An 8,142-nucleotide genomic window follows, 5' to 3' on the forward strand; every position below is an offset into this window, starting at 1 on the left:
AACAACTACAACAAACAGCTAAGAAACAACTCCTGGGGAAGTCTTAGAAACAAGACATCCCTGGAGGTTCTCTTAACCAGGAACTAAGAGGAACCAGCCATTCAAATCTACCAGGTCTGTGGGAGAAAGCTGAGCCTTTCTGCTCCCATAAAGGTTTACAGCCTCAGAAACCCTAGACAGGTTTGCTACGAGTTAGAATAACCTCGATGGCACACCACCAACACAACACCTTCCAGAGCATTTGACTTACCTACTGAGATGCGCCAAAGAACTCCTTGTTGCCTTTATATTTTAACGTATGTTTGCATCATTGAACATATTTACTGCTTAACCCTTACAACCAATACTTTCTCTTTCAGAGAACACTTACTATTCACAGTTACATCCCAAAAGTCAGAGAGCTTTAGAATTTGCCTGTTCAACTAACATCTTAGCTCCTTGTCCTGAGTTTTCTCATAGGCAAAAAGAGCAAGAAGTAAAGGCCCATTTCCCATTCAGTCTAGAACTTTCCAAACTTCATTGACATGAACATTATCAGGATGTCTTTGACAGGGAGAACAGAGTCCTGAGATGGCGCTGTGGGTTAATGCGCTGGACTGCAAAGTCGGTTTGAATTGCAAGGTTGGTGGTTCAAACTCACCAGCCTCTCCTTGGACACCCTATACAGGGTTACTATGGGTCGGAGCTGACTCGACAGCACTTAACAAAAACAACAACAGGGCAGTGTTGTCCCAGTAGCTTTGGGGAGGGGGAGGGGTTTTCAGTTTTGAATTGGCTTCTTATTATTTATACTATCCACTGTATGTCTTCTTGTATCCTCTGCCTCATTAATTTTTATGAGACTAACTTGCAGAGCATTTAGTGCAGATGAATGATTTTGTTCATTTGCTTTTGAACATTGATTAGTCCTCAATCCTTAAATAAACACGTCACTTATTTTAGTATAGAAAAGTCAAGAGAAGCTGAATCAATTCATTTGCCAGTTCACTATCATCAGTGAGTATTAGAGTACAGATAGATCATTACGCTTCTGAATGATTGTAAGTCTGGTCAGCCAACGTTTGTACAAAGGGCCGATATTTAGTAAACACTTCCCACTCTGTGAGCCAAGTCTCCATCACAACTATTAGACTCTGTTGTTGCCACAAGAAGGTAACCATAGACAATACACAAATGAATTGAGCACAACTGTGTTCCAATAAAACTTTATTTATAAAACATGGACCAGATTGGGTCTTTGAGTCATGATTTTGCTGACTCTGGCTATACATGATAGGAGCCGCGGAAATGCAGTGGGTTATGTGTTGAGTTACTAATAGACAGGTGGGTGGCTCATCGTAGAGCACCAGCCACTCCAGGAGAGAAAGATACAGCGGTCAGCTTCCAGAACCCTATGAGCAATTCTCTGTTCTGTAACGGCATGATGAGTTGGAAGGGAACCCACCACAGTGCGTTTGATTTCGGTTTGGGCTTTACATGAAGGGCTTTTCTACCCCAATCAATGACTTCCATTTGGAAAACACTTCTGGTGTTAAAATATTTTAATATTTAGCAATAATTTGCAGTTTGCGATTGTTTTCTTGCTGACTTGCTCTGCATTTGTTGTTTTTAGCTAAAGTTAAGTCCACTCCAGCTCCTAGAGACCTTCTACACAACGGAACAGAGCATTTCTAGGCTTGCTCCATCTTCCTGATGACTGAGAAGTTTGAGTCCACTGTCTGGTCCTTGCAACAGCCCATTTCACTGAAGGTTTTCTCCAATTGTGCTGATCCTCTACTTTACCAAACGTGATGTTGTTTTCCAACAACTGATCTTTCCTGACGATGCATCCAAAGCAAGCAAGACAAAGTTTCATCATCTTCTCTTCTAAGGAGATCTTATTTCTTCCAAGACTGATTTGTTCATTTCTTCTGGCAGCTCAGATTCTTCGACAACACCGCAATTCAAATGCATCATCCTTCTTTTGTCTGCCTTTTTTCATTGTCCAGTTTTGTATCTAACATTTATTACATTTTCAGATTGTAATTGCCTGTGAGCAAACCACATGAGTTACACACCTTGTTACGTGGTATGTAAGCCAGATCTATAAATTAGCAGCAAAAATCTACCCACCAGTTTCTTATTATTTTTATGATCTGACTGGCATCCTCACAGACATCAATTGAATAAAACGAGAATTCTCTTTGACTCTTAGGATTTCTTGCTCTCCTAGGAATATAATCTGGTCATTATTTCAAAGTTCTAGACAAGTACATCATTTTTTTTTTTTTATGTCTTCATGCTAATGTCTGTCTGGTTTTATATAAAACCTCCTGGAGAATTGCATGGGTTTTATTAGGCTTATAAGCTTTCTGGCTGATAGATGCTTACAATTATTTGTATTCAATTTAATTAGAGATTTGAAGGAAATGCTGTAAAATCAGATTTCGTGGTTTTATGCCATCCGATATTTGTTTCCTATCCATTCCACAGCACCAGTAATCAAGGGTCTTTGTTTTGAAAGCAATTTCTGTAGCTATATTTTGATGTTTTAAAAGTTATCTAGCAAAAAAGATTTTGAAAAAACTCAAAGCTTTTGTCTTTGAGGTTTTCTTTTGGCAATTGTTAATGAATTTATAGCTAAATCTTCCATTTATGGAGGAGATTTTGTTAAGAACCACATTTGCCCTCTTGATAAATTGGAAAGTTTTCACTTTGAACTTCTACGCTGCTGAGCAACCCAGTGTCCTTATGGATCTGGATCAGACAAAAACGAAGCAAGATAGTTGTCTCGTGCATCATTCAGATTCACTTGTTTGTTTTCTTTTAAGTTTTATTGTGACTTGAGTGAAAGTTTACAGGGCAGATTATCAGTTTTACAGTCAATAAATCATATTTTGTCTCATTGCAATAATTACAATCCCCTCCATGTACCATCACTCGACAGTATTTACTTCTATTCTTTTATGTGTATATATATATATATAAACATTGTTGTTGTTGTTATTGAGCGCAGTTGAGTCAGTTCCGACCAATAGCGATCCTGTATAGGGTTTCCAAGAAGCTGTTGGTGGTGAGCTTGAACCCCTGGCCTTGCAGTTCAAACGGCTTTGAAGTCTGGCCCATTAACCCACAGCCCCACACCAGGACGCTATATATAAACATACCAAACAGAAAATACATCTTTGTTTAAATGTCCTGAGAGGGCATTTTGCAAACCAGCCTCCTGCCCGCAGGTACAGAGCCTTTCTCAGTCCATGGGCCTGGAGTCCTCTGCTGCTCTGCCTCTCTGAGCCATCGTCTCTGCCACCGTCTCTTCGGTCAGCGCTTCTCAAACAAAATTCACATGCGTTGATTCTGCTCCCAGAAAAGCTCAGGGTCAATGGTCCTCTTACTACACAGCTCATCAGAGATGTCCACCACTCTTCTGTCCTTTTGCCATCCTGTGATGCTGGAAGCTGTGCCACCTATATTTCAATGCCAGTAGGGCAGCCCATGGTAGACAGATTTCTGCAGAGCTTCCAGACTAAGACCGACTAGGAAGAAAAGCCTGAAAACCTACTTCGGAAAATGAGCCCACGGGAACCTATGGATCTGACACAGTGCTGCAAGGTGAGTCCCCAAGGTTGGAAGGCATTCAGAACAGACACTGGGTACAGCAATGAACTCAGGCAGCCCAGTGACTATGGAGATGGTCCAAGACTGGACAGCACCAGCTTACTTGAGTGGGGTATGCTGACAGTTTCTGGGAATCTAGAAAGCAGAAGGCATCAATGCCAACTTCTAGTGACCCTGGAGGACAGAGCAGAATGGCTCCGGGGGGTACTGAGACTGTAAATTTTTTTTTTTTCAGTGTGAAAACGTTTTCTTGACTTTTTACAATACTTGTTAAATATTGCAGAGTCAGTTCTGACTCATAGCAACCCTCTATACGGTTTGTGAGGAGCCTCTGGCGAGTTTGAACCATCGACTTTGGGGTCCAGCCCTTATCCTATAGCACCACACTAGGACTCCTTCACAAAAGCGGTCTAATCTGTTGTTTTGTAACTGGTTTCACTCAGCATAACATCCTCCAGGTTCTTCCACGTTTTAAGGTGTTTTGCAGCTTCCTTGTTATTCTTCAATGTTATCTAGTAGTCCATTGTATGTACCAGTGTTTGTTTATCCATTCTTCCACCGATGGGCACTTAGGCTATCTCCATCTTTTTGCAAGGAACATAGGTGTGCACATATCTGTTTGTGTCTCAGTTCTTCTTCCTCCAGGATATTTACCAAGTAGAGGGAGAGCATCAGCTTTACATTCATCCTATTGTATTTCGTTTCATTGGATTGATTACAATCCCCTCCAAGCATCATCATTCAACAGCATTGGTTTTTGTTGTTGTTGTTGTTATTTGGATGTATACCGAAGCACTCAGGAATATCTAACCATTCAAACAACCAAAGGGTACACCCTGCACACCAGGCCCCGGTCGTCAGCACACAGCCCCTCTCCCTCCCCGAGTCTAGAGTCCTCAGCCACTCCATCTCTCCACATCATCGTCTCTGCCTCCATCTCTGATGTCGCTGCTTCTCTGGATAAGGTCCCGCACTCCGTTCTTCTCCCTTTATGGTCCCAGAGTCCTCCACTCCTGGACTGCAAGATCAACCACTCCCCTCCTTTTGTTACAAAATGTCTACCTTTACATTTGCAACCCTCACAATCAGTCCTGGTAGAAATTAGTCACTCTTTACACTTCTTAGTGACACCTACAGGCATTGATTTTTCTTCTCTCTGGCCGTGGAAAACATACAGGGTGTTTCCTCTTGGTTTCCGCTTGCAGAGTGGGATGTTATCCTACAGTTTTGTGTGACATTCTTTTAAGATTTCTTTTTTATTGTGGTGAGTACTTATGTAACTAGCATATGCCATTTTAACAGTTTTTTACATGTACAATTCAGTGACATTAATTGTTTGAACCATACTGACAATTGTTTTCACATTTTTTTCATCACATCAAAGATTCTGCTTTTAGATCTGGCTGGCATCTGTCTCTCTTCCAGCCCCACAACCCCTTCCTGTAGAATCAAAGCCTCTTTTCACATTGACAGTTCCTGACAGGAATGAAGTACCCAACAAGCAAGGTAAGCATGGGCTTACTTGTGCTTCACTAAAAATTTGTAGTGAACAGTTTCACATGCGCTGCTATAGTGAAAAACTGTTGACTACAGATTTGTAGGCATCCTAGCGTGATGCTGTGGGATAAAGCCCTGGACTTCAAGGTCTGTGTGAACCACAAGGTTGGCAGTTCAAACTCACCAGCCGCTCCTTGAAAGCCCTACACAGGGTCACTATGAGTCAGAACCTACTTGACAGCACTTGACAACAACACATTAGTAAGGAAGCATGAGTAAGCCCATATTTACCTTGCTCATTGGGTCTTCTGCCAGGTCTTCCAAATTCTTGAACCTAGACAAGTGAGTGCATTGCATCTGTTTGTTGAAACATCTTGATTGGTATTCCACCAAATCCTGAAGCCTTACTTTATGAAGTCTCAACATCCTCGCTTCTAAGAAATGTTCTTGCTGTACTTTCTCCAAGGCAGATTTGTTTGTTCTTTTGGCAGTCCGTGGTATTTTCAGAATTCTTTGCCAACTTCCTAATGCAAGTGCATCAACTCTTCTGTCTTCCTTATTCATTGTCCAACTTTCGCATGCATATGAGGCCACTGAAAATACCATAACTTGGTATGAAGGATAGAATCCTTCAATATTAGAACTCAAGGCTTGAGTTTTCTTCAGCTATTTCCACTTTAGAGATGCTGTGGGTTCTTGCTTTTTGGTTCTCTAACTTCCGGGCTTTGTACATTTCATTAATATTGCACTTTGTCATCTCAAAACACCATGTGAAATCTGTTCAAATCTTTCATCTTTTCTTCCATGGGCTTTAGCTACTTTACCTTCAAGAGCAAGTTTCAGAGTCTCTTCTGACATCCATTTTGCTTGTTTTTTTTCTTTCTTTCCTGTGTTTTCGATGACCTTTTACTTTGTCCATGTATGATATCCTCGATGTCATTCCATAACTCATCTGATCTTCAATCATTAGTGATCAATGGGGTAAATCTATTATTCAGATTGTGTTGCTGTTAAATGCCATTAAGTCAGTTCTGACTCAGTGATTCTGTATAGGGTTTCTGAGGAGCAACTGGTGGGTTTCAACTGCCAACCTTGTGTGTTAGCTGCCCAGGGCTTATACTAGACTTTTCCCTGAACTCTTCTGCCCTCTTGTACTTCCTCCAAGCCTCTCCATTCCCCACCCTAAGTCTCCTGCAAAAAGAAGCCAAGTTTTCTGCCTCCAGAGTCTGCTGTGCCCACAGCCCTGAGGTGCTCTTCTCTGTTCTCCCCTCCCCTTCTAACAGATGCTCCTCGGGAGACCCCAATTCCAGCCTTCCTCCCCATCCACCCCTTCTCATTTGACCCTTGTGACCTGGCTCTTCTAGAAACATCTTCTGTGTATTTGTTTGGCATTTGGAAGCCCCTCCTGCAGATCTTCTCTGGTCCTGGGCCCACCCTTCATCCCCCCTGAACATAGCAGTCCATGAGGACCTCTCTCTTATCCTGACCTCTGCCTTCTCCTTCTCACCTTTGGCAAGCAGACACAGTCTCCAAGTTTCATGACATTTGGCCTCAGGCAAGTTATTTAACCTCTTGGGTCTCAGTTTTCCTGTCTGTAAAATGGAGCTAATAGTATGCGCTGGATCAAATCAATGTCCCAAGCAGTGAATCAGTGTTGCTGTTGTCAAGTGCTGTCGAGTCAATTCTAACTCATAGCAACCCTTATAGGGTTTCTGAGGAGTGACTGGTAAGCTTGAAATGCCAACCGTGCAGTTCAAACTGACCTTGCAGTCCAGCACATTAGCCACAGTGCCACCCCAGGATTCCAATGAATCAATAGGTTCACGTAAAAGACCCTGTGCCCAGAATTTAATAGATGCTCAGTGAATGTAAACTCATGTCCACCAGAGGGACCCATGGGGGCACCTTCCCAGCAGAATTTAGTAACGTCTAGAGAAATCATTGTTAATACAGACATTAAGATTCAATACAGAAACTTCCTGTATTGAAGTAATTCAATTCAGTAGAAAACCTGAAATTTTTGCCTTGCATTGAAATAGCTCATTCTTTCCAAAGATAATTCAGTCTTTCAGTAATACACTTGGAAGTCACATGACTTCCCTGTTTTGCAACTTTGCATTTTATCATTTCCTTAAAGCATGAGAATACTGGTATTTTTATTTGAGTGCTTTTTCTTTAACAACAATTTCAACTAGTAGAAACATAATAAACTAATATATTTCATTTCATCCTGGTTAAATGGATTACATCTGATATAATTTCTAAATGAAAGAATGAGTTCTTTTCAATGATTTTAAACAAATTTCATTTTAATTCAAGAAATATGTAAATGAAGCATATGTGTTTATTTTCTCGACATGGTACTTCTTACAGGTATATTTCTTACAGGTATGTTTCTTACAGGTATGTTTCTTACAGGTATGTTTCTTATAGGTATATTTCTTACAGATATGTTTCTTATAGGTATATTTCTTACAGATATGTTTCTTATAGGTATATTTCTTACAGGTATGTTTCTTATAGGTATATTTCTTACTGGTATGTTTCTTATAGATATATTTCTTACAAATAAATATCTTACAAATGTATTCAAAAGCCATGCAATTTAGTTATTGTACTGTAACTGTCTCCATATTGTCTCAACTAAGAGGCTTAAGTCTTTGAGCAGGAACAGCAGAGAGTCCACTGTAGGGACCTTGACTTTCTTCCTCATCACTGTGCTATTCTTCTCCACGGGACATAATTTGTCCAAATATGGTTTTCCATGTCATTACCAAGCTCTATGGATGGAGGCATACAATGAATCATGAGAGAGAATCCTGACTTTTCATTGCTGCTATTACTACACAAGCTCTACCTTATTTTTCTTAATGCAAAATATTACATGTTTACCGTACCTAAGGACAATGGTGAGAAGGGATGGGAAGGTGGGAGGGAGGGAACTAGGAACCATAGGGAGGAAGCAGGTGACTTGTTCCATGGAAGGGATTGCAATCACTGAGATGAAGCAAAGTGGATGATTTGTTAAATGTATAACTGATGGATCTT

Source organism: Chrysochloris asiatica, unplaced genomic scaffold, assembly GCF_000296735.1.
Source record: "Chrysochloris asiatica unplaced genomic scaffold, ChrAsi1.0 scaffold00023, whole genome shotgun sequence".
Taxonomy (NCBI): Eukaryota; Metazoa; Chordata; class Mammalia; order Afrosoricida; family Chrysochloridae; genus Chrysochloris; species Chrysochloris asiatica.